Source organism: Lissotriton helveticus, chromosome 9 (genome assembly GCF_964261635.1).
Source record: "Lissotriton helveticus chromosome 9, aLisHel1.1, whole genome shotgun sequence".
NCBI lineage: Eukaryota > Metazoa > Chordata > Amphibia > Caudata > Salamandridae > Lissotriton > Lissotriton helveticus.
The window spans coordinates 277,090,778-277,114,632 of NC_136070.1; positions in this window are offsets into that span (position 1 = coordinate 277,090,778).

The window sequence follows — 23,855 nt, forward strand, 5'->3', positions numbered from 1 at the left end:
CCATTACATAGCTTCACTGTGAGTGACAGCAGTCGGATCTTTTACAAAAAGCACATCCTCACACAAAGAAGTTCCCTTCAGTGGCAGGGACCATTATGACTGTGAGCTTTTTTAGACAAAAAATTATTGTACTTTCATTTTTTTTTTTTAAAACATTGTTGAGGGCCCAGCAGTTCCCCCATCAATAAAGTTGTACAAAACCCATGGCAAAACAATGCAAGCACTGACAAAGCCAAAAGGCGGCGAGCCAACATCAGAAGTATTGGCTTTGCCATACTTGTGTGTTATTGTACTTATTACTGGTGTATTGTCAGTTTCTAGGTTCTTGCTCTTTCTGTCTAGTCCTCGGGCTCCAGGTGTTCGACCACACCTTTGAAGCTCTTAGCTCCCTCTATTGGCTCGCAATTCCCATGTAGATTCTATTTAACATTTCGATTGGATTCTTCTTGAAGAGATCTTCATTGCTCGTTTTACAGTATCAATCCTACTTTCATTCAAAGAAGTTTGTTCCTTATGACCTGATAAAGTCTCATTGTTCTGGCTCCCAACTCCTTCACCAGGTTCCCAGGTTCTCCCGCAGTAGATGTTCCATTTCCACTCATCGATGGAATGGAATGTTTTCCCCTTGGAATTTTCCCTTACAGAGGTTTTTTTTTCTGCACAGGCCTTTTCTTTGCAACTCCTCGTTTGTCAGTGTTAGCTGGGGACGTGCCATACCAAAACTATAGAATAACATATCATATAGCTTCAGAGCACACCTAAGAAAGTTGGATGGTTTGCTAAGAAAACACAATATGATCAAATTATGAAATAGAGTTTAGAACTCAATCTCTGAACTGCCCAGCTAATATTCCAACTGAGCTCTTTTTGTGGTACTACAAAAGGACTTTGGTTGTATGGGGCAGTGCCGCACAAAAGCGTCCTACTGGTTTGAGTCTTCAAATTATAAAGCATAGTGTATGATTAAAGGCAAATGCTTTGGTACTAATATTTAGCTATTAAGACATTTTAACACATTCAGTTAGTTGAACCGAATATCTCCTATTGATGTAAAACATAGATTTCTGAAGAAATTATTCGGTACATTTTCAGCCGAGGCTATTAAATGCTCTTAAACAGCTGATAAATGTTTTATCTGCCAGTGAACACACAAAAGAACATTTTTATTAATAGTGCCCTTGCTTCTGATGGCGAGTTCAGTAAGATGGCATCGGGTTAAGTGAGCTCCGCCCCCTCTTCTCCTTAATTGTAACTATTTTAAAAATGGTAAATGTATTTCCTCACTTAATTATATGGGAGTTCTTCTTGCCTCAGTTGAAAACGCTTTTGCCACTTCTTTTAAGGCACATAATGATACTTTGTTATTAAGAAGGGACTGCCGTCCTTACAGGATGTATGCAAAGTAGCTATGCAAAGGTATTCTCATTGTGAGTACAGCCCATATCTTCGAAGCAGTAGAATTCTGCATGGAATTTGATATATTTTTGTACCTTCATCTTCTAATTATTTTATGATTCATTAATATTACGATGTACTCGGTGGTGTGTGAAATCTCTAGATAAGCTATATTATATTCCTGCCACAATATTTAAGCCTCGTCTTCAGGCAGATATTAGTTCCCTGTTGGCGAATACCTATTGTCGAAGTTCCATTGTGTCCAAAAACAATACTATTAGTGAGTTTTAGGTCAGTCTGTTTCGTACTATTGGCCAGCCTACTTGTCAATCACATTAGCTTGCTTGTTATTCAATGGCTTTCCTTCGTCTTTCTTTTGTATGTTGTTCCCCTAGAGCATTGCTTTTTTACCATCCTTTTGATTGGGTCAATTGTATTCTTCCTCTGCTTACACTCAGGGAACTATTGATTTATTTTCTTTCAGCAATTTATGGGAGTTCATTTGCTTTCTTGGTCTTTCTCTTGTGTGCCGCTTCTTCACTCAAATCTCTGCTCTATCCATACTCTCCATGTTGCACCTCTCTCTCTCAGCTTTTCGATTGCTTCTCCTGTTACTCCCTGTTCTGTTATTTTTTTCTTTCTTTCTCTTTTTTTAATTAATATCCCCCTGTACAGCTCCATCTGCTTGTCGGTGTTGATTCTTCCTTCCACGCCACGCCCAGTTCATCACTGCGCATCACCGCTAGGTCTTTTTTTATTTTTGAAGGGCCCAGCAACTGCAATTTGCTCCCAGGCTGCTTCTTCCCAAAAGAACCAAGCATTGGCAAAACCAATAGGCCTCGCCAATTTAAGAGCTATTGGTATTGTCAATGTCTTTTAGCCATGTGTTATGGAGTGGAGTGTGTGGTGTGGACTGGAATTATGTGGGTTGGACTGAAATTGTTTGTTGTGGAATTGTGTGGTGTTGAGTGGAGTTGTGTGTGGTGGAATAAAGTGGAGTGGTGTGCATTGGAATTATGTGGATAGCAGGTATGTGGTATAGAGTGTACTGGAGTTATGTGGAGTGGGATTGTGTGTCATGGAGTGCAATTATATCAAGTGGTATTGTGTGTCGTGGAGTGGCATGTAGTGGAGTGGAATTATGTGGTGTGGTGTTGAATTTTAAGGCATGATGTGGAAATCTGTGTTGTGGATTGGATATATGTAGTGTGTAGTGTGATTGTGTTGTGGAATAGAATTGTGTGAATGAAAAGGCATTATGCATGCTTGCCATGTACAAATGTGGAGAAGGAATATGAGAGCGACGATAGAGCCAGCAAATGGGAAGCCTATTAGTGGGTTGAATCCCACACATTGAATGTAACATGTCTCTTTATGCGCTGTCTAGTAGAGACCTAAAAATGGCAATAGCCAATGGCTGAAGGAGGCTGATTAAAAGTCCACACTTTGTATAGGGTGTATGCATATGTATGTTGTACTCTGAAAGAAACATGAGGTCTCCAACAGTTACAGTTTTTTGTAGGCAAGCCCTAAAAAGATCTGGTTTCTTTCCATTGTTATTACAAAGCAGGCATGGATTGCTGCCTGTCCCAGTCAGTCCCTTGCAAGGGGCAGTTGCCTACTTTCGCCATGCCTTAAAATGGATCCGAGGAGGCATCATCATAGCTGTCTTATGGCAACAGAGGCTGCCAGGGCAGAGAGGCTCCGAGGAAGGGACGCTTTAAACAGATGGGTAAATAACCTATGGCTGGTTCGGATTAACATCCGGCTTCCATAAAAGGTGCAGGAATGTTAATTTCCTAAATTCTTCATATAGCCACTCTTCTGTCACAAAAGAGCTTTGAGGCAATAACGTTTGCAGAACTGTGCTGTTCAAGACAATGAATGCATTGCTTGAAAAACGAGATCATCTCTCATCTAGAAGCAAAAAACTTATATTGCAAAAAAGCAGTCCATTTAACCATAAAGTGCCAAATTTAGCCATTTGAAATATATTAGGCGACTCCTCAAAGGACACAGCGAGGGTGATTTCTACAACTTATGACTTCCCTCCCAAATCAATTTCATATCACTTTAAATAGGAACTCAAATAGGGGGATACAAACAAATATTCTTAAGAAAACATGTGATAACATCCGGGAAAAACGTGTCCCTATTTGCCATATTAGTTACCTGTTTTGTTGTAAAGCTCATACTGGCGGAAAGCGTTATTGAATGTACGAGACAGTGGTAAAAATCTACATGCAATTAATACAAACATGCACACTTTTTACATGGGGATAGCAGTAAATAGTTTGCAAGTGTGATTATTTTGCCAATGATAAACACGTATTTATTTTCATTGAAAAGGATCTGTTATGTGTTGTTACACCCAATATATTGAAGCAGCCCAATGCATGCCAGGCAAAGGCATAGAGCGCTGCAATAGCAGAGGATCGCTTTTCCACTTTGATTTTCAGCAGACGTGGCAGAGCTGAAGTTACTTTTGGACAGGCTGGCTCCCAGGCCTAAACCTGCTTTTTCAGCAGCGTATCTGTCTGGGGGGTCGGGTGACTAGGTAAGGCCCCGGCCCATTGGGCTATGCTGGGTAGCTGGTTTTGGGTTTCACATGCTTGTGTTTACAAAGTTGGCATCCAGCAAATGTAACAAGATAAGAACAAGATTTACTGGCTTGTTTACAGAAACGGAGCTCGGAGCAAGTGAAAACACAAGTGCTCCTGTGAAGTACTCAAAAACAAAGAAAAAAGTAGTTCCTAAAATGGGACCAATGGAGGGATAATAGTAAGTGGTTTATGCTCTTGGGGAGGGCTAAACACAGGAAGAGGCATGATGCATGCATGCCATGGACAAATCTGGAGAAAAAATATGAGACTGACGATGGAGCCAGCAAATCGGAAAAACGATGGGCGGGTGGAAGCCCACATATTGAATACAACATGCCTCTTCGAGACACTGCATGCGCTCTCTATCCGAGACCTAAAAAAATTACTTTGGTGCACTTTTTATATATTCTTTTGAATTTACCACTCCAAGATGGGCATCTGCCATCTTAAAACTGTATATTAAAACAAATACCAAAATGGCCTCTGTGCAACGACTTGTGCTGCGTATGTGTGGTGATGCATGCACTTCAAGGTGTCACCACAATAGGACTGCCATAGCAAAATGAAATATATGTGCAAATGCGTAATGAAATTTGCACACATATGCATTATGATTTTTTGCCACTGCTGTGCCACATTGGCAAACAGTGTTTTTTTCCCTTCATTTTGCTCCTATGGAGCAGCCTTGGCAAGAAGCTCTGGAAAGTTAAAAGGTCCGGTAAAGCTTCGCCAATGTCTGTTTAATTTTCACAGAAGAAATTATGTTTTTATGACAGTATTTTCAACTACTGTATAAAATCCTGCATCTAACTGCGACGGGTATGTTTCACTGTCATTTGCCACCTTTTCTCATTGAACTTCACTAGGTGCAATAAGATTTAGATGAGGGGGAGCACACCGCTAACATATCTGCACCAATTGACCCATTGCAGTTCATGGTAGTTTAAGTACTGACAAGAAGAAAATGTGCGCCATCAGTATTAGTACTGCCAGTGCTTGTCATCTTAGGGCACATGTTTCTTTATTATGGCATTGATCAGCAGAGAGTAGAAATATGGATTTCTGGGTAAATGAAATGCTGCTTATAGTTCTTGGGCAAAGTATAATTCCAAAAATAAAGGTGAATCTCATGACCCTTCAATCAAATATCTTAAGGGGGAGCCTAAAACTTACAGGAGGGAAGGAGCACTCAGTATATCAGCACCAATTCTCCTAAGTGTATTCTGGAACATTGACGAAGGTACATTTGTGATTGAGCTGAAGAACTTATACTTTTTAAAGTTCAATTCACTATCAGATGTAAATGAGTTTATAGACTAAGCTAATGTGCAGAACTGTGTTGGACACTTCAAATTTGGCATATTAGTATCCAATTCTAAAAGATACACTTTACAATTAGGAGGACGCCACTTTATAACGGTCTTCTTCTAAAAGAGTTTATGATAGAGCTTTAATTAATAGTACATGAGCCTAAACTTTAACTCCCTACAGTGTGTTTTAATAATACTGTAGGAAATTGGTTTGCTCGTTGAGGGGGCTGAAACCTTACTCAAGCAGCAACCACAATTTCTGTTACAGTGAAATCACAAGCAAATCCCAAATTAATCTGTGCTTAATCCTTTGGTAGCTTGGCACAAGGAGTCTGGCTTAATTTAGAGGCAATGGGTAAAGTGTTTAAGAACAACCCTGCACCAATTTAGAAACAAAGAGTTGCATTTAATAAATTATTTGAGACCATAATGACAACAATCCAACCGGTAGAACTGGAGGTACTCTATTTGCTGGTAACGCAGGTTCGAGTGTACATCAAATTGTGGAGGACTGTAATTTTCCCACAGTGAAATCAGCTCAAGCTACAGACCTCAATACTTTTACCAAAGCTTGCATCATGGCCAAAAAGACTGTCACTGTGAACATGGACCTAAAGTACACATTTGGAGTAAGTAAAACATGAATTTGGGCTCTTGTGGATGCAACAAGGTTTCCTGACCTCGGGTGGTGCCCAATTGAAAAAACAGGGAGTATGTTCTGAATCTTTTAAATGATTGCATAAAAAGATGGCAGTGGTAAAGTGTGCTGCTCACCAGCATCCTCATGATGTTGTTTCATGAGGCAACACGCCAGCCAATTCAGGTGGTAAGCAAGCTGCTTAATCTAAAACTGATAACGTTGCTGGGTCTATTAGGACAACTGATTTATTTCTTGTACCAATGTTAAAAGATTTGTCTTAATTGCAGAATGAAGCCTCCGAAGATGAAAAGCAAAAGAATGCTGTGGGGGGTGTGGAGAGACGGCACTGGGCTTGTGGTTGCACTGAATTTTCTACCCCTCAACATCACCAGGTTGTATTGTGAACTAGTCCACATTAACAGAGATACAATGATATGTGCTTCTGCAACCCATTGGTATGTGCCCTTCTTTTTTTCTATAGCTCAAAGTTAGAACGAATCCTGTATCACATGTCTGTCATTCATTTCTGGAAAAGGGTTTAGGCCATATCCTGCTGCGCACATTCACCTTGGGGTCCCTTTGTACGCATCCAGATTGTCTTTATTCAACTACCTAAATGTTCAAGCTTCTCCTATAAGGATTGGAAGCATAATCTTGTGCCTGTGTTGATTCAGTTACTGTAGCCAAGAGATTACTCAGAGATTCTATCCTTAGGTTTGGGGTGCCAAGCCGAATCAGTGGTGACTGGGGAACACACTTTGTGTCCACAGTAATGCAGGCAGTATGTAAGGTTCTAGAAATAGATTAGCATGTCCATTATGACAATCACCAGCTGTCAGCAGGTATACTTGAAAGGAATAATGGAACTTTGAAGAATAAAATAACGAAGATGTGCTCAGAGACACAGTTAAAAGGTTCCAATGCTCTGCCATTAGCCTTGTGGTCTTTATGGGTGTTCTCTTCCCAGAAGACAAAATTAAGCCCATATGAAATAGTCATAGGCCGACGACGATGATACCCTACCTCAAATCAACCTGTCTTTTCTGCTAAGTTTAGTTTTGTGTCAAATGATGATTCTGTTATACAATATTGCAGAAAGTTTATACAATGTCTCTACCATTTCTATTTTCCGGTGCAAGCTACCTTACTGAGTGTCCAACTGAGGCCTGCCATCCCCTCCAGCGAGGCGTCTGGGTATATATCAGTATATACCAGAGGAGGGCTGCCCTACAGCCTTGCTGGCATGGACCATAACAAAAGCCTGCTCCTCACGAACACAGCTGTCAAATGCTGAGGCATGGTGACTTGGGTCCACTCTTCTCCCTGTAAACAGTGTCATTTAAATGACTGGTAGACTACTCCCATTGGAATATTTAATCATTGCAGGAGAGAGGGGACTGATTCCACTTTCGTTGTTAACTACTGTCCATGACAGCCATGTCAGTATAGTTCATACAGGCTATGTCGACAGAGTAGCGCTCACGGTGTGCTGAGTTCAGTTATTACAGTCTCTATGACAAATAAAAAATATGTTCACCTCTTCAGAGGTACACAGTGACAGGGTACTGGTGTTTCAATCCCACAGATTAAGAACAGTTCTCTACCCTTGAAACCAACACTCTCAATCGGTTGCCACTCCATTGTTATGCCGCAATGTTTCCAAAGATGATCTTGTTGTTGAAAATGCACCTCTCCACAGCTGTATTCAGAAAATACGCCTGCCCGCAGGAGTCAGTCAAATGGCCGTAATTTCAACAGTTTGATTAACTGCCCATCCAAGTCGCTGGGGGTGCCAGAATCCTTCTCGGCAGTGCAGCACATTGCAATTAGGGATCACTGACTAAATATCGAGGGACAAAATATAGACTACCCAAAATATTGATGCCAAAATATCGACAGACAAAATATCGAATTCCTATCTATAAACAGGTAAGTACCAAAATATCGAATCCAAAATATCGTTAAAGATATATACTTTGTAAAAATATTGAATTTCTTAAAAATAATGTAAAATTAAAATATTAGAAATAAATAGCTAAAATATACTTACAAATACTTAAATTACCTTAAAATGATTAAATAATTAATTTAACTTATAAAAAAAACCATACAATCATATATGTTAAAACATATATATATATTAACATAATATTAATAAAAAATACACAATATTATTACCGTAGAATAGCGGGAGTGTAAAAATTACTATTCCCACTCCTGGAAGTGCAACAGTAGGGAAAGCGTTGGATAGCGTAGGGGTAAAAATTACTATACCCACTCCAAAGAGTGCAACAGTAGGGAAAGCGTTGGATAGCGTAGGGGTAAAAAATACTATTCCCACTCCAGAGAGTGCAACAGTAGGGAAAGCGTTGGATAGCGTAGGGGTAAAAATTACTATTCCCACTCCAGAGAGTGCAACAGTAGGGAAAACATTGGATAGCGTAGGGGTACAAATTACTATTCCCACTCCAGAGAGTGCAACAGTAAGGAAAGCGTTGGATAGCATAGGGGTAAAAATTACTATTCCCACTCCAGAGAGTGCAACAGTAGGGAAGGCGTTGGATAGCGTAGGGGTAAAAATTACTATTCCCACTCCAGAGAGTGCAACAGTAGAGAAAGCGTTGGATAGCGTAGGGGTAAAAATTACTATTCCCACTCCAGTGAGTGCAACAGTAGGGAAAGCGTTGGATAGCATAGGGGTAAATTTTACTATTCCCACTCTAGTGAAAATAAATTAATATAATTAATAAAATTATCAATTAATCAATTAATAAAAATTAATTACCAATTAAGAATTAATTAATTACCAATTAAAAATTAATTAACAATTTATTCAAAATAAATACCAATAAATAAATTAACATATTTAATTACTTATATTTAGATTACTTCCCACCCTATTCTCCTATAAACCCACAACCCGCTACAGAAAATAAATTAATATTATTCACATAATTATCAATTAATAAAAATTAATTATCAATTAAGAATTAATTATTTACCAATTAAAAATTAATTAACAATGTATGCAAAATAAATACCAATAAATTAATTAACATATTTAATTAATTATAATTAAATTACATCCTACCCTATTCCCCTATAAACCCACAACCCGCTACAGAAAATAAATTAATATTATTCACATAATTATCAATTAATAAAAATTAATTATCAATTAAGAATTAATTACCAATTAAAAATTAATTAACAATTAATTCAAAATAAATACCAATAAATTAAATAACATATTTAATTAATTATAATTAAATTACTTCCCACCCTATTCCCCTATAAACCCACAACCCGCTACAGAATTAAATTACGCAAAAATTAAATAACATAAAATTAATTACTTAAAATAAATTACAAAAAAATATACACTTTTCACACATATACTAACATACAAAACACTTTAAAAAATTCGATATTATTAAAAATTCGATATTTTTAATAACCTATATTATGTACTTCGATATTTTGACTTTCTATATTTTTAAAATCAATATTACATTACTTAGCTTAAAAACAATATTTTTGATGTCTATATTCTGTCCATTCGATATTTTGTCCTCTCTATATTTTGGAGTCGATATTTGTATTACTCGATATTTTGGACTCGATATTTTGACCATATACCTGCAATTAGATCCATTTACACAGTTCCACATATACATACATACACACACACACACACACACACGCATATATGTACTGTTGGGACCCTTCTTCCTAGTCAGAGCAAGGGAGTTACACTCCTAAAATAACCCCTGCTTACCTCCTTGGTAACTTGGCACAAGCATTCAGGCTTATCTCAGAGGTAGTGTGTAAAGCATTTGCACATAACCAACAGTTATACAGTGAAAAACTACAAAAGGACACCACACCAGTTTTAGAAAAATAACCAAAATGTTATATGTGCAAACAAGACCAAAAACAATAAAAATCCACCATACTGTTCTCAGAATTCTCAATAATCAAAATTAGACTTAAAATACAGTTCCTGGAAGTCTATAGCTCCTTCCGGGGCTAGTACGGCGTTGTGATCAACAAATCCAACCAGTTCTGGCTGACCTCGGCGTCGCGGGCCAGCTACGGTATTGGAAAGAACTTAAAAACAGTATCTTTTAGAAATGCAAGGCATTGGCGACCTCTTGTTGAGCCCCGAAGAGCCGGCGTCCCCAGGCCTTGGTTCCGGAGGTCGGTGTAGGAGTCGTCGGACCCTTGAAGTCACATGGGTTGCAGATTGAACTCCTTGCCGTTGAACTTTAGGCAGACAGATGTACCCCGGCACTCAACAATATTACTACATTGATTTTTTTTAATTGAAACACAAGATTTATGTATTCTATCGATCGCTCAAATCACAGGACATGACAATATTTGGATTTTTACTGGGGTTCTCTCAAATGTAATAATCAGTGTGACATTTAGTCAATACATATTGCACTTATATTCATACAAGAAAAAGATTTTTTCAAAAACATTTCATGTTTATACAGTTATTTTTTCAAGGTCTAGTTCTTGTTGCTGGAAGAACAGAATAGCACGGTGAAATAGAGACTTGACAGCTGACATGTGTTTCGTTACATTCATAACTTCTTCAAGACTTAGCTACGTAAGGGGGCGATCCTCAAATGTTCATAGAGAATCCACCAATGTTGTGTTGTCTTTATAACGAAAAAGAGTAGCCAAGAAATAAATTCTTATATGTGCTGTTTGAAATCTGTTGATGTCTTTTGAACGTCATGGAAGAGCCACGGGGAGAAACTATTTCAGCAGTTCATGTGGTCTAGACTTCTCAAGCATTAAAGTGCTAGTCAGAGAGAGCGTAGGATATTGGCATGAACTCATCACAATTCATGAGTCGATTCTCCAAATAGGTAGTCCTCCATTCCTAATCTGTGCAAGGTTGTCCTCAGAATACATTGTGTGCCTGTACGTTGCGTGATTAAAAAAGTAGAGGTACACGCAATGTGCAACTGAAGGGCAATGATACGTCCTTTTATGTCCATTGTTTGTCAACTCTGGGCTGAAGTATGTTCCCATAACTATTCAGATGAGTCCACTGTCTCGTGGCATACTGGTCCAAGTAAGGAATGAAGTCAGGAGCTCTGGTATCTGCAGGCTTTGAGGCTGCGGTGTGAAGTGCAGCGTTGCGGCGTGTGGGGCCCTCTGGTCATAATGCAGGCAGCGGCTCTTGGACGGTCGTCCAGCGGTGTCGGTGAGAACAGGTCTGCGTGCAAAGTGATGCTGTGATCGTCGCGGTGCTGGCAGGTCACGGTGCAAGCAGCGTCGTCGTCGTTGTGGAAGCGCTGTCGTCAGCTGACGAACTGGAGTCGATGGCGCTGGCGTCGGTAGGCAAAGGCTGCAGTGCGGGATGATGGCGGTGTGTCGTGTAACTTATGAGCGGTGCCCTCGAACCACGGTGCAAGCAGCAGCACCGGTGTCAGCGGGGAGCGCCGTCGTCAGGGATACCCTGGTGGCAGCCTGAAGTAAGGCGGTGTGGAGTGTGGTACCCACAGGTTGCAGTGCAAGCGGCGGCTCAGTGGCAGCGTCAGGTGGCGTAGTTGGTTCAGACCAGGGTTGCGGTGTAAAGTGCGTTGGCAGCAGCGGGTGGCCTTTTCTTCTGTTGCAGCACAAAACACACAGTCCCCAGTGCTGTTAGAAGATGAACTTGAAGTCTTTGCTGTTCCTGAGACTCCTTAAACAGGGGGAAAGCTCTACTTCAAGCCCTTGGAGAAACTCACACAAAGAAGTTGCAAAAAGTTCAGTCCAGTCCTTTCGGTGTCCAGGACAGAAGTAACCACAGCAGGGCAACATAGCAAAGCATGCAGCAAAGTGGCAGTTCCTCCTGGCAGCTTTTCCAGCTCTTCTTCCTGGCAGGTTCCTTAGTTCAGCAGTAATCTAAAGTTCTGGGGTCGGGCCCCACTATTTATACTCAGAAGTCCTTTGTTCTCTCAGGCAGAGAGTGTCTGGCTTAGTCCAAATCAGTTTGGTCATCTCTGGCCCAGCTTTCCAACAGGAGGTAGAGACATGATTGTCTAAAGCAGAACAGGCCCACTCAGGCGCAACAAAACCACCTCCTATCACTCTTAATGCAGACCAGGCCTATTCAGGTGCCAGTGAAAACTCCTCCCACTACTCTAAATGCAGCCCAGGTCTATTCAGCCCAGCCCTGACTCATTCAGGAAAAGAAGGACACACATCAACCCAGCCCAGTGGCCCTCTGAGAGAATGCACATCCCTAGCCCCTGTCACTCCAAATCCAGACAGTCAATCCACTAACCAGCAGAGGCACACAGGACGGCTAAGCAAGAAAATACCCAGTTTCTAAAAGTGGTATTTTCAAACACACAATATAAAAATCATCCTTACTAAAAGATGCATTTTTATATTCTGAGGTCAGACATACTAAACTCCCACCTTTCCATCTTGTCCCAATGGGAAGTTATATTTATAAGATGTTACAAATAAACTCCCATTCTATCCTATGGGACCGATAGCCTTTCAATAGTGAAAAACAAAATACACTATAATTCCCTACCAGGACATGTCACACACACCAGTGCACATCCTACCTTTAACATACACAGGGTACCATGGGCCTACCTTAGGGTTGACCTATATATAAGAGAAGGGATGATTAGGGCCTGGCAAGTCGGTGCACTTGCCAGGTAGACATGGCAGTTACAAACTGCGCACAGACACTGCAGTGGCAGGTCTGAGTTACATTTCCAGGATGCACATGTGGGTGGCATAATCAGTGCTGCAGGCTCACTAGCAGCATTTGATTTACAGGCCCTGGGCACACACAGTGAACGATACTAGGGACTTACCAGTAAATCAAATATGACAATCATGGAATCGCCAATCCATAAACACAATTTACATGGCGAGCATATGCACTTTAGCACTGAATAGCAGTAGTAAAATGCCCAGGGTCCTAAAACCAACAAACACAGGATCAAAAACAGGAGGCCAAAAATCAAAAAGTCTGGGAGTACCCCCCTGCTAAAAAAGCCAAGTCTAACATATACACACACACACACATATATATGTATATACATATGCATGTATGTGTGCGTGTATATATATATATATATATATATATATATATATTCACTGAAAAAACCATAGGTTTCACCCCAGTTATAGTTAGGAATTAGCATTTAAAAAACCTATTAAATTCACAGAAAAAACCATAGGTTTTACACCAGTTATAGTTAGCTGGAAATTTTACTCGCATAAAACCATTGAAATTCCCACGTTATAGTTAGTTGGACTCACTATAACTTGTGCGTGCAATGCACTGCTGATGACGTCACATATTACATCACTCATGACATGGTCAGTGACATCACTCATGACATCACTGATGACACCATCCAGTGAATGTGTGTCTTTCTGAAAAAGTAAATAATAGTGAGTAATGTTTAAATATTTAAATATATGAGTTATTGTTTCACTTTGTGTATAAGTGGCTGCATGGGTTGGTGAGTAGCTACATGTGTATGTATATGGGTTATTAGATGTTTTTCTTAGTATTAGTATGATTGTTTGTATGGTTTGGCGGGGGTATTACTTAGCACATAGATGCATGAATGACTGACTCTCTCTTTGTACGTGTTTTGAAGACAGCATATGTGCAGGACTGTATGGGTGGATGAGTGTGTATATGTGTGTGTTAGTGAGTGAATGACTGTCTCACTAGTGTCTTTATCAGTAACTACATATGTTTTAATCTAGTATATGTGAATATTGATGTATATAAGTGAGTATATGTGAGAGTGAGGGATTCTAAGAGTAGTCTGTGTTTCTATAAGTGATTGTTTAAGAGAGTAAGTATGTGTAAGTTTCCTTAGAAGTAAAGTGGTAGTGTGTGTATAGCTATATATGCAAATGAATAGATGTTCAATAGTTTATTTGCATGTGTGAGTATGTGTGTGAGTAACTTTTGGATGCCTGTCAGTGTGTAACAGGATGTATAGGTGTATCACTACATATGATGAGTGAGTATATGTATGAGTGACTATATAGAACTGTTGGTGAATGAGTGGATGTATATATAGATGGTGGAATTATTGAATTGGTTGTTGTAACTGGTATGGGTATCTCCATTTTGTTTGAAAATTTTAGTTTCTATTTTTGAATATGTGTTTCAAGGGTTACATTACAGTGAAAGGAGGTCTGTCACTCTGTCACAATGATGGTGACATCAGTGATGTCATGAGTGATGTCACTGACCATGTCATGAGTGATGTAATATGTGACGTCATCAGCAGTGCATTGTACGCACAAGTTATAGTGAGTCCAACTAACTATAACGTGGGAATTTCAATGGTTTTATGCGAGTAAAATTTCCAGCTAACTATAACTGGTGTAAAACCTATGGTTTTTTCAGTGAATTTAATAGGTTTTTTAAATGCTAATTCCTAACTATAACTGGGGTGAAACCTATGGTTTTTTCAGTGAATTTCATAGGTTTTTTAATAGCAAATCTCTATAGGTATGAAAAGTAATAATTTTTATAACGAATTTTAAATTGTGTAAATATATATATATTTTTTTTATTGTTTTCCCTGGTACGCGCCCCGGAGCGCTCCCGGGGCGCTTACCGGGGAGCGTCCCGAGAGCGCTATTCCCGCGAACGAAAACAACATCATGACGTTTCGGGTAGTCGCGTGATGCGTCATATGACGCACTGCGTAAGCGCACCCGGAATCACGCGATCGCATACGATCGCGCAACGTCATGACGCGCTTACGCGACGCGCCCCGGGGCGCGCCGCGTAAGCGCATCGGGTCATGTGATCTGAAAATAACATTTTTCATTGGTGCAGATCAGTTTTGGTTTCCAAATGATGAAAGCTTGGATCATGTGACTTGAAAATAACACTTTTCATTGGTCCAGAACACTTTTTTTTCCCAAATGATGAAAACCCCACCTTTTTTCCTTACTCTGACTTTCATCTTTATGAGAGGAAGACCTGTTTCTGCTTGTTCAGTCATGGCATCTGTAGTAGCTGCAGCTAGTGGACCCCCACCACCACCACAACCACCTAGGAAGGAAGGACCACCTGCACAGTTCCTTCCAAACCCAGAGGAAGAGGAAGAAGAAGAGGAAGAGGAGGTAGAGCCGAGGCAGTTGTTGCGTGAAGAGCCCCGGCAATCCCACCACATAGACCATTTTATATGGCAATTTTTTTCTTACCCTCGAGAGCAAAAAAAGTTCAATGCCCGGTATGTGACATGCCTCATTTGCAATGCAGTTCTGTCCCGAGGCACAGAAAAAAAGTATAGTTTTGGAAACTATACTATGCACCGCCACATGCAGAGGTGGCATCCAATCAATTATAGCGTTGCTGAGGTGCGTCACCTCCAGGATAACCCACCAACTCCTGTGGCCAGTATATCGTCACAGGAAACTCTATCGGGACCAGAGGCGAGGGAGACGGTCCCAAGTATTCAAAAGAATTTTGTGCACCTGAAGCTAGTGTGCATTTATTGTGGTGCACTAATTTCTTATCGGGAGAGGAGTATCATTTTAATTAATAGAGCATTTGAAAACCACAAGTGCTCAAAACACCCCAAGAAGTAATTTTTTTTTTTTTCTCCTGTTGAGCCCTTTCTAATGCCTGTTTTTCGTTGTTCCGCCCAAAAAAAAACAAAAAAAATATAAAATTGTTAAAAAAATACAAAAACAAAAAAATGTTCCGAAAATAAATAAATATATAAAACAACAAAAACAATTAAAAAAAAAGTTCTTTTCAGAACTACCTCCCATGTATAAAAAATTGCTAAAATGTTTAGCACTCTGGCAATCTCTTTTTTTTTTGATTCGCTCCCCGGTACGCTCCCCGGTGCGCGTACCGGGCGCTCCCCCCGCGAAAATCGAAAAAAACTAAATTTGTTTTTTTTACCCGAGGGACCCTTTTATGGCCCCCACATCAAACCTAGAGGGTCATGGGGGTGTACCCTGCCCCCTTTTCATTATTTGATTTTGGAAAAGGGGGTGGTGATGGACAGAGTTTCTGAATGATGCAGAATACTCTTACCAAGTCAAGAGATCATGGTTTTAATCCATCACCGTTTTTTAGCTCAATGCACCATTCCAGCTCAGAACCTGGCTATATGCAAATTAGTCTGTTCCTGTCCCAGTGCATGATGGGAACAGGGCAAACCAAACTACCAAGCCAATTCATATACTGGGAAGGAAACAAGCTTCCGGGGACCGGTTTCTGGCATCACAGCCTTCGTCCGCCCGGCTTGCTTGAATCCTGATGGTGCAATGAGCAAGGGACTCACGTCTGAGTATACCCTCCCACACATAGTCTGGATAAAATTGATTTTGGAAAAGGGGGTGGTGATGGACAGAGTTTCTGAATGATGCAGAATACTCTTACCAAGTCAAGAGATCATGGTTTTAATCCATCACCGTTTTTTAGCTCAATGCACCATCCCAGCTCAGAACCTGGCTATATGCAAATTAGTCTGTTCCTGTCCCAGTGCATGATGGGAACAGGACAAACCAAACTACCAAGCCAATTCTTATACTGGGAAGGGAACAAGCTTCCGGGACCGGTTTCTGGCATCACAGCCTTCGTCGGCCCGGCTTGCTTGAATCCTGATGGTGCAATGAGCAAGGGACTCACGTCTGAGCATACCCTCCCACACATAGTGTGGATAAAATCGATTTTGGAAAATGGGGGTGGTGATGGACAGAGTTTCTGAATGATGCAGAATACTCTTACCAAGTCAAGAGATCATGGTTTTAATCCATCACCGTTTTTTAGCTCAATGCACCATCCCAGCTCAGAACCTGGCTATATGCAAATTAGTCTGTTCCTGTCCCAGTGCATGATGGGAACAGGGCAAACCAAACTACCAAGCCAAATCTTATACTGGGAAGGAAACAAGCTTCCGGGGACCGGTTTCTGGCATCACAGCCTTCATCGGCCCGGCTTGTTTGAATCCTGATGGTGCAATGAGCAAGGGACTCACGTCTGAGCATACCCTCCCACACATAGTGTGGATAAAATCAATTTTGGAAAAGGGGATGGTGATGGACAGAGTTTCTGAATGATGCAGAATACTCTTACCAAGTCAAGAGATCATGGTTTTAATCCATCACCGTTTTTTAGCTCAATGCACCATCCCAGCTCAGAACCTGGCTATAAGCAAATTAGTCTGTTCCTGTCCCAGTGCATGATGGGAACAGGGCAAACCAAACTACCAAGCCAATTCTTATACTGGGAAGGAAACAAGCTTCGGGGGACCGGTTCCTGGCATCACAGCCTTCGTCGGCCCGGCTTGCTTGAATCCTGATGGTGCAATGAGCAAGGGACTCACGTCTGAGCATACCCTCCCACACATAGTGTGGATAAAATCGATTTTGGAAAAGGGGGGGGTGATGGACAGAGTTTCTGAATGATGCAGAATACTCTTACCAAGTCAAGAGATCATGGTTTTAATCCATCACCGTTTTTTAGCTCAATGCACCATCCCAGCTCAGAACCTGGCTATCGATTTTATCCACACTATGTGTGGGAGGGTATACTCAGACGTGACTGAAACTTTGGTGGGGGGGATTCGTTAAGCGGGGGCCGAGATAAAAGGGGGTCCCAAAACGTGTTTTCCCCATGTTAATTTCCATAGGGCGGTTGGACTCACTTTTAGCCCGAACGGCTGAATGGATTCCCACGAAACTTGGCAAAATTGTAGGGACTGGTAGCCCGATGTGCCTTTGCTATGTCTCAAGATATGTGCTCCAGAGGATTTTGAGTAATTTAGGTTCAAAAAAATATATATATCTATAAGCGCATCCCGGTACGCGCACCGGGGAGCGCACCCGGCGCGTAACGCGAGTTCGCGCGCGGAAAGCTGATTGGCTGTCGGGTGTCTGTCAACATTCCAAACAGTCCGGAGCGGCCGCCATCTTGTGTCTCAGTAGGATCGAGACACAAGAGGTGGCAAAAACAAAGGGGGAAATTACCATAAGGGGGCAGGGTAGACCCCCCCCTGACCCCCTAGGTTTGATGTGGGGGCCATAAAAGGGCCCCGTGGGGCAAAAAATAAATAAATAATTTTTTCGATTTTCGCGGGGGGAGCGCCCGGTACTCGCACCGGGGAGCATACCGGGGAGCGTACCAAGGGGAAAACCCAGTGAACCAGTAAAATAATAATTGAAAGTGCTTAGAGGTAGGGTAGCTTTGCATAGAGTTGTTGTGTTGTGTGGGTGATTTAAGTACCAGCATGTAGGTACCAATACAAAGTCTTAAATTCAATGTACACCGTCTCCTATGTAGATAATTTGCATGTTGTTACAGAAGTTATTGTGGTATATGGAATCCATACCATAGTCTGTCAGGAAAGCAGAAACAACATGGAGGCAGGAGATGAAAAAGAGATGTCAAATACACATTGGAGATAATATAGTGGGAGAAAGGAAGTAACTATGAGCAAAATTACTATGTAAAAAAAAAAAGTTGCACAGTATACTATAAGTCTCACTTATATTCATTTTGGTACTATTTCATGAATTACATATAAAAAAGAATAATGTCTCGAACAATTTTTAATTATTAAATACAAATTTATTGCTGTGATTTTTCAAAATTTAAAAGAACTTCCAACATTATATTGTCAGGAATGTCCTCATTTTGAGTCCATGATTCCATTTCTTCCACACAATTAACTAACTCTTCGTCCAGAGACTGATCCATAAATTCAAAGTCTTCCTCAGGATTGTTCTCCAGAACAATTTCGAAAGAAATATTAATTTTCTTTGGTTCTCCTTCCATTTTCTTGCTGTAAATTGCATTAAAAATAAATATCTCAGTAGAGTTAGGGCAGTGTTGGGTTTAAGTTTAGACAGGTACTTCTGAGTTTTTAACAGTGAAGTTATCTTTGGGCAGTGTATGGTATCAGGCAGGAAGTAGAAATATCAAAAAAGTGCATGTGAAGAAGCCTAAGTAATTTCATAATTATACCAGAGAAGCCTAACTCAATCTATAACTATAACAGAGAAGCCTATCTCAATCTATAACTATAACAGAGGGACAGTAAATAACTATCAGAAAAAGTTTTTACAAATTAACTTAAAGTGCCCCTTACAAATTAACAACTTACCCTATTAAAAGGTGATGACGATAAATGGAAACAATTCTTTAAAGATGTACCTCAAGTAGTTGTAGTCAAAATGGCCGTGTTTCCCTCTCATTTTTCATTTATATTCATGTACATAACCAATCAAATGTCGGGAAATAAAAGTAGAAAATGAAAGTAACATTTTAATTGGTTGTAAATTCTAACACTTCATATGTGTTTTTGTCATGTAATTTACCTCAGGATATTTAGACAGTGCTACAGCTCAAATGGCTCAATGGAATTCCACCAAATTTGGGAAAATGGTAGGCACTGGTATGTAGTAGGTCATATTCTATATTTGGTGAAAGTGTCTCCAGTGGTTTTTATGTAAATTAACGTTAAAAATTTTTGGGGAGCGCGTACCGGTGCGCGCCCCCGTACGCGCACCGGCAGCGCAACGGGAGTCCTTCATCTTGTGTTTCGGTAGATTTGAGACACAAGATGGAGGACAAACAACGTTGGGAATGGGTAAAAGGGGGCACGGTAGACACTCCCTGACCCCCTAGGTTTTCTGAGGGGGGCCGGGGAGCGTACCGATACACGTACCCTGGAGAAAAAAGAATGACAGAGTTTCCAAAAAATGTAGCATTTTTTTATAAATTAGAGGTAGTTCTAAAAAGAACTGTTTTTTTTATTCTTTTAGTTGTTTTATTTTTTTTTATTGTTTTTTTGTGCATTTTTTTACTTTTTTTGGCTTTTCTGAACAGTTTTATATTTTTTTGTATTTTTTATGGGGAGAAACAAAAAAAAGGGAATTGTAAATGGCTCAACTGGAGCAAAAAAAAAAACAGGAAAAATTCATGTTTCTTCGGGCACTTGTGGTGATCCCAAGCACGGGTGATAAGTGTAATGCTTTGCTCACCATAGCATATTGTCGCTCCACAAAATATACAAACGATTTTAAAATTGGAAAACTTGGTTTGAATAGTTGTGCTCATCTCCCTCGCTTCTGGACCCGATGGGGTGGGTTGATTACTTTGGGAGGTGCTGGCAGAAGATTGGGCAGGGTTTCTGGCAAGTTCCCTGACCTCTGCCCTAGCATAGTTATTAGGGTGCCGGCGTTGCATGTGCCAAATCATGGTATTGTTGCCAAAAGAGTATTTTTTGTTAGGGTTCCCCCTTGAAAGTTCAAAACCACAGATTAAACAAGTCGCCTTTGGCGCATTAACTTTCTTCTTGTCCTTTGGGATGGAAAAAAACTGCCAGATAAAGTGCTCCTTTGGCTTATATGGGGTATTATCTTCTGGTAGGAACCCCCCCTCCTCTTGCTCCTCCTCGTCCTTCTCTTCTTGGTCTCCACTCATTCACTCCCTAACACACACATATACACACTCATCCACCCATACAGTCCTGCACATATGCTGTCTTTAAAACACATACAAAGAGAGAGTCAGTCATTCATGCATCTATGTGCTAGGTAATACCCCCACCAAACCATACAAACACTCATACTGATACTAAGAAAAACATGTAATAACCCATATATACACACATGTAGCTACTCACCAACCCATGCAGCCACTTATACACAAAGTGAAACATTTAAATATTTAAACATTACTCACTAATATATGTATTCACTAAGATACACTTAATAAGCCAGTTAACCAATCAACATGTAAACACTTATTTAAACATTTATTCTTCCATCAACTTTTACATATACATATATAAAACATATTTATTTTTCAGAAAGACACACATTCACTGGATGGTGTCATCAGTGATGTCATGAGTGATGTCACTGACCATGTCATGAGTGATGTAATATGTGACGTCATCAGCAGTGCATTGCACGCGCAAGTTATAGTGAGTCCAACTAACTATAACGTGGGAATTTCAATGGTTTTATGCGAGTAAAATTTCCAGCTAACTATAACTGGTGTGAAACCTATGTTTTTTTCAGTGAATATATATATATATATATATATATCTATATATATATATATATATATATATATATATATATACATGGATACAATCCTGGTTCATCAGTATTCAAAAACAGGCACCGACTCCGTGAGTTTCAGAATCAAAGAAATGTATTCAGAAAAAGACAAGACGCGTTTCGGCGGCGGATACCCATATATCTTCTCTCCGTGTTGGTTCCAATTAGTGGATGGCGCTCTTCTTTGCTGGGTGGTACATATCTCCTCCACCCGAATCACGCCGGTGTGACATTCCAAAGCAATGTCAAAGACACTATAAACGGGCGCACTCCCAAGAAATCATCTTTACAAGATTTTTATTTTTATTTCATTACAGCACAAATGTTACCCAACACGTTTTGGTCTCCACCCAGACCTTGATCACAGGTTGGTTTCCACACAAAAGGGGACAGAGAAAAAACAGGTGTACAAATCAGAGGCAGAACAAAACCGAAAAAGAAGTAGAGTTAAGCATAATTAACATCTCAGATAAGAACATAACAAAAGAAGAAATGGAATTACTAAAGAAAGGTTTAAGTTTTTGTCCAGCTAGTCATATCAATTTAACTCAGACTAGAATTGACCTGTACAAATATATTAGGAAGATCAAATGGGCCAAGTTTTTTGCTAAAAAACCTAAGAGGGCTTAACAACAGAAGTCACATAGACAACCATTCACTGATCTTCTAGCGGAAGACCAACCTACTCTGCTTAATTGATTATCATTTGATAATGATCAAATGAACGAGGTATTAGAAGAAATCAAAAATGATTTTCCATCTCTTAGAGCAGGGGATTGTGGTAAAAAACCAAAATCTTTTTTCTATCCTAATTTGCCATCTGGGAATAAAATCAATCTTTTCCATGATATGATAATACAGGATCTCTATAGAATAGAGAATGCTAAATTCAAGTCCAACTCAACACTGGATGAGAGAATGGCACTTAAGAGGTTGCAGGAAGATGAAACCTTAGAAATAAAGCCAGCGAATAAAGGCGGGAGCATCGTCATATTAAATCAATTGGATTACATCAAAGAGGCAGAAAGGCATTTGGTAGATCGGAAATGCTATAAAAAAAACTGCAACTTAATCCAGCAGATAAAATATAGGAAGTTTTCAATCAGAAACTAGACGTATGGGCAGGACAAGGTCTGCTGGATGAAGAGGAAAATAAATATCTAGTTGGCGGAACATCCCATAATGACCACCACATATTTCTTCCCAAATATCCACAAAAATAAGACAAATTCGCAGGGCAAACCAATTGTTTCTGCAAATGGGTCACTCTTTGAACCTATATCAAGTTATGTTGATCACTTCCTTGCACCTCTTGTAAAAGATCTGAATTCATATGTAAAGGACACAACAGACCTATTAAAACGACTGGATGGCATACCATAGCAGGAAACATTTAAGCTTGTGACAATGGATGTAATATCCCTATACATGACTATTAAACACGAAACTGGTCTTGAAGCCTGTCAGTACTTTTTGGGGAAAAGAAATCCAATTTTGTGAGCATAATTTGATGTTGTTGGAAATTATTTCAATGTCTCTTAATAATGAAAAAAATTGTTCAACAAGGGAATCAATCAGAAACTCTGTGGGACCGCCATGGGTTTTTCTTTTTCACCCAATTATGCAAATTTGGTAATGGGGTGGTGGGAACAGAAATATGCCTGGTCACCTGAACATGAGGCATACATGGACAAGTCTGTAATGTGGCTGCGCTTCATAGATGATTTGTTTTTAATTTGGGATTGCACCACAAAAGAATTTGAGGATTATTTTAAAGTATTGAACAATAATTCCAATAACATGAGATTCATATATGAAATCAGCTCAGAAAAAATCAGTTTCCTAGAAATTAAAATCTTCGTCCACCACAATACCCTGCAAACAAGGTTATATAGAAAAGAAACAGCATTAAACGCGATATTACATGCGGAAAGCTTCCATCAAGGGAACTTAAAATGGAGTTTACCGTATAGTGATACCGTATGGCGAATTCCTACAAATTAAGAGAAATTGCACCTTGGACGATGAATTTGAAAAACACAGTGGTAAACAACCAATCGATTATTAAAAAGAAAATATCCTCATTCAAAGAATAATTGCAGACCTTGAGGCATATGGGAGTGGGCTGTTTTTGGCAAGTACCAAAGGGAAAAGGCAAAATGAAAAAATATATGAAAAACGAATACAAAATAAAAAAATTAAAAAAAAGATTAAAAAGATAAACACAATAAGGAGAAAGGAAGGGTTGACAAAAAAGGACAGAAAAGGAATCAAGGACTACCATAAATGGAAACATAAACCAACTTCATGTTAAGTAGTAATAGAAATGGGATAAAAAACAACGAAATGCCTGGGATGCCAAAAGAAATAGTACCAACCCACTAGAGGGTATAATTCCAAAGTTGGAGAAATTGGCATTGAGTGTGAATCCAGGATAGTTGTCAATGCTATTGCAATGAAAAGCAATGAAAACAACCAAAGGCTACCAAAAGTAAAAAAGAAAATCAGTATTAAAAAATAAAAGAAGCACAACCAGCTACAAACAATAATAATCAAAACTAACCATGATCATCATACCATTCCGACTATCAATTGAAGAGAATTGCCCACTTGAGGGCTTGATTTCCGGGAAAAAAGGACAATAAAGTTTTATGGCATTGAAGTTTGGGACTTGTAAATCAATGATGAATAATAATTGTCTCCTTTTTGCAAAATGATTTCAAATGGTTTAACTATTGTTCCTGTTGTGAGAGAGGTGTGGCGCTGCGGCCAGGGTGACTGTCTCTGGAATCTGGGGATCATGGTTCGATC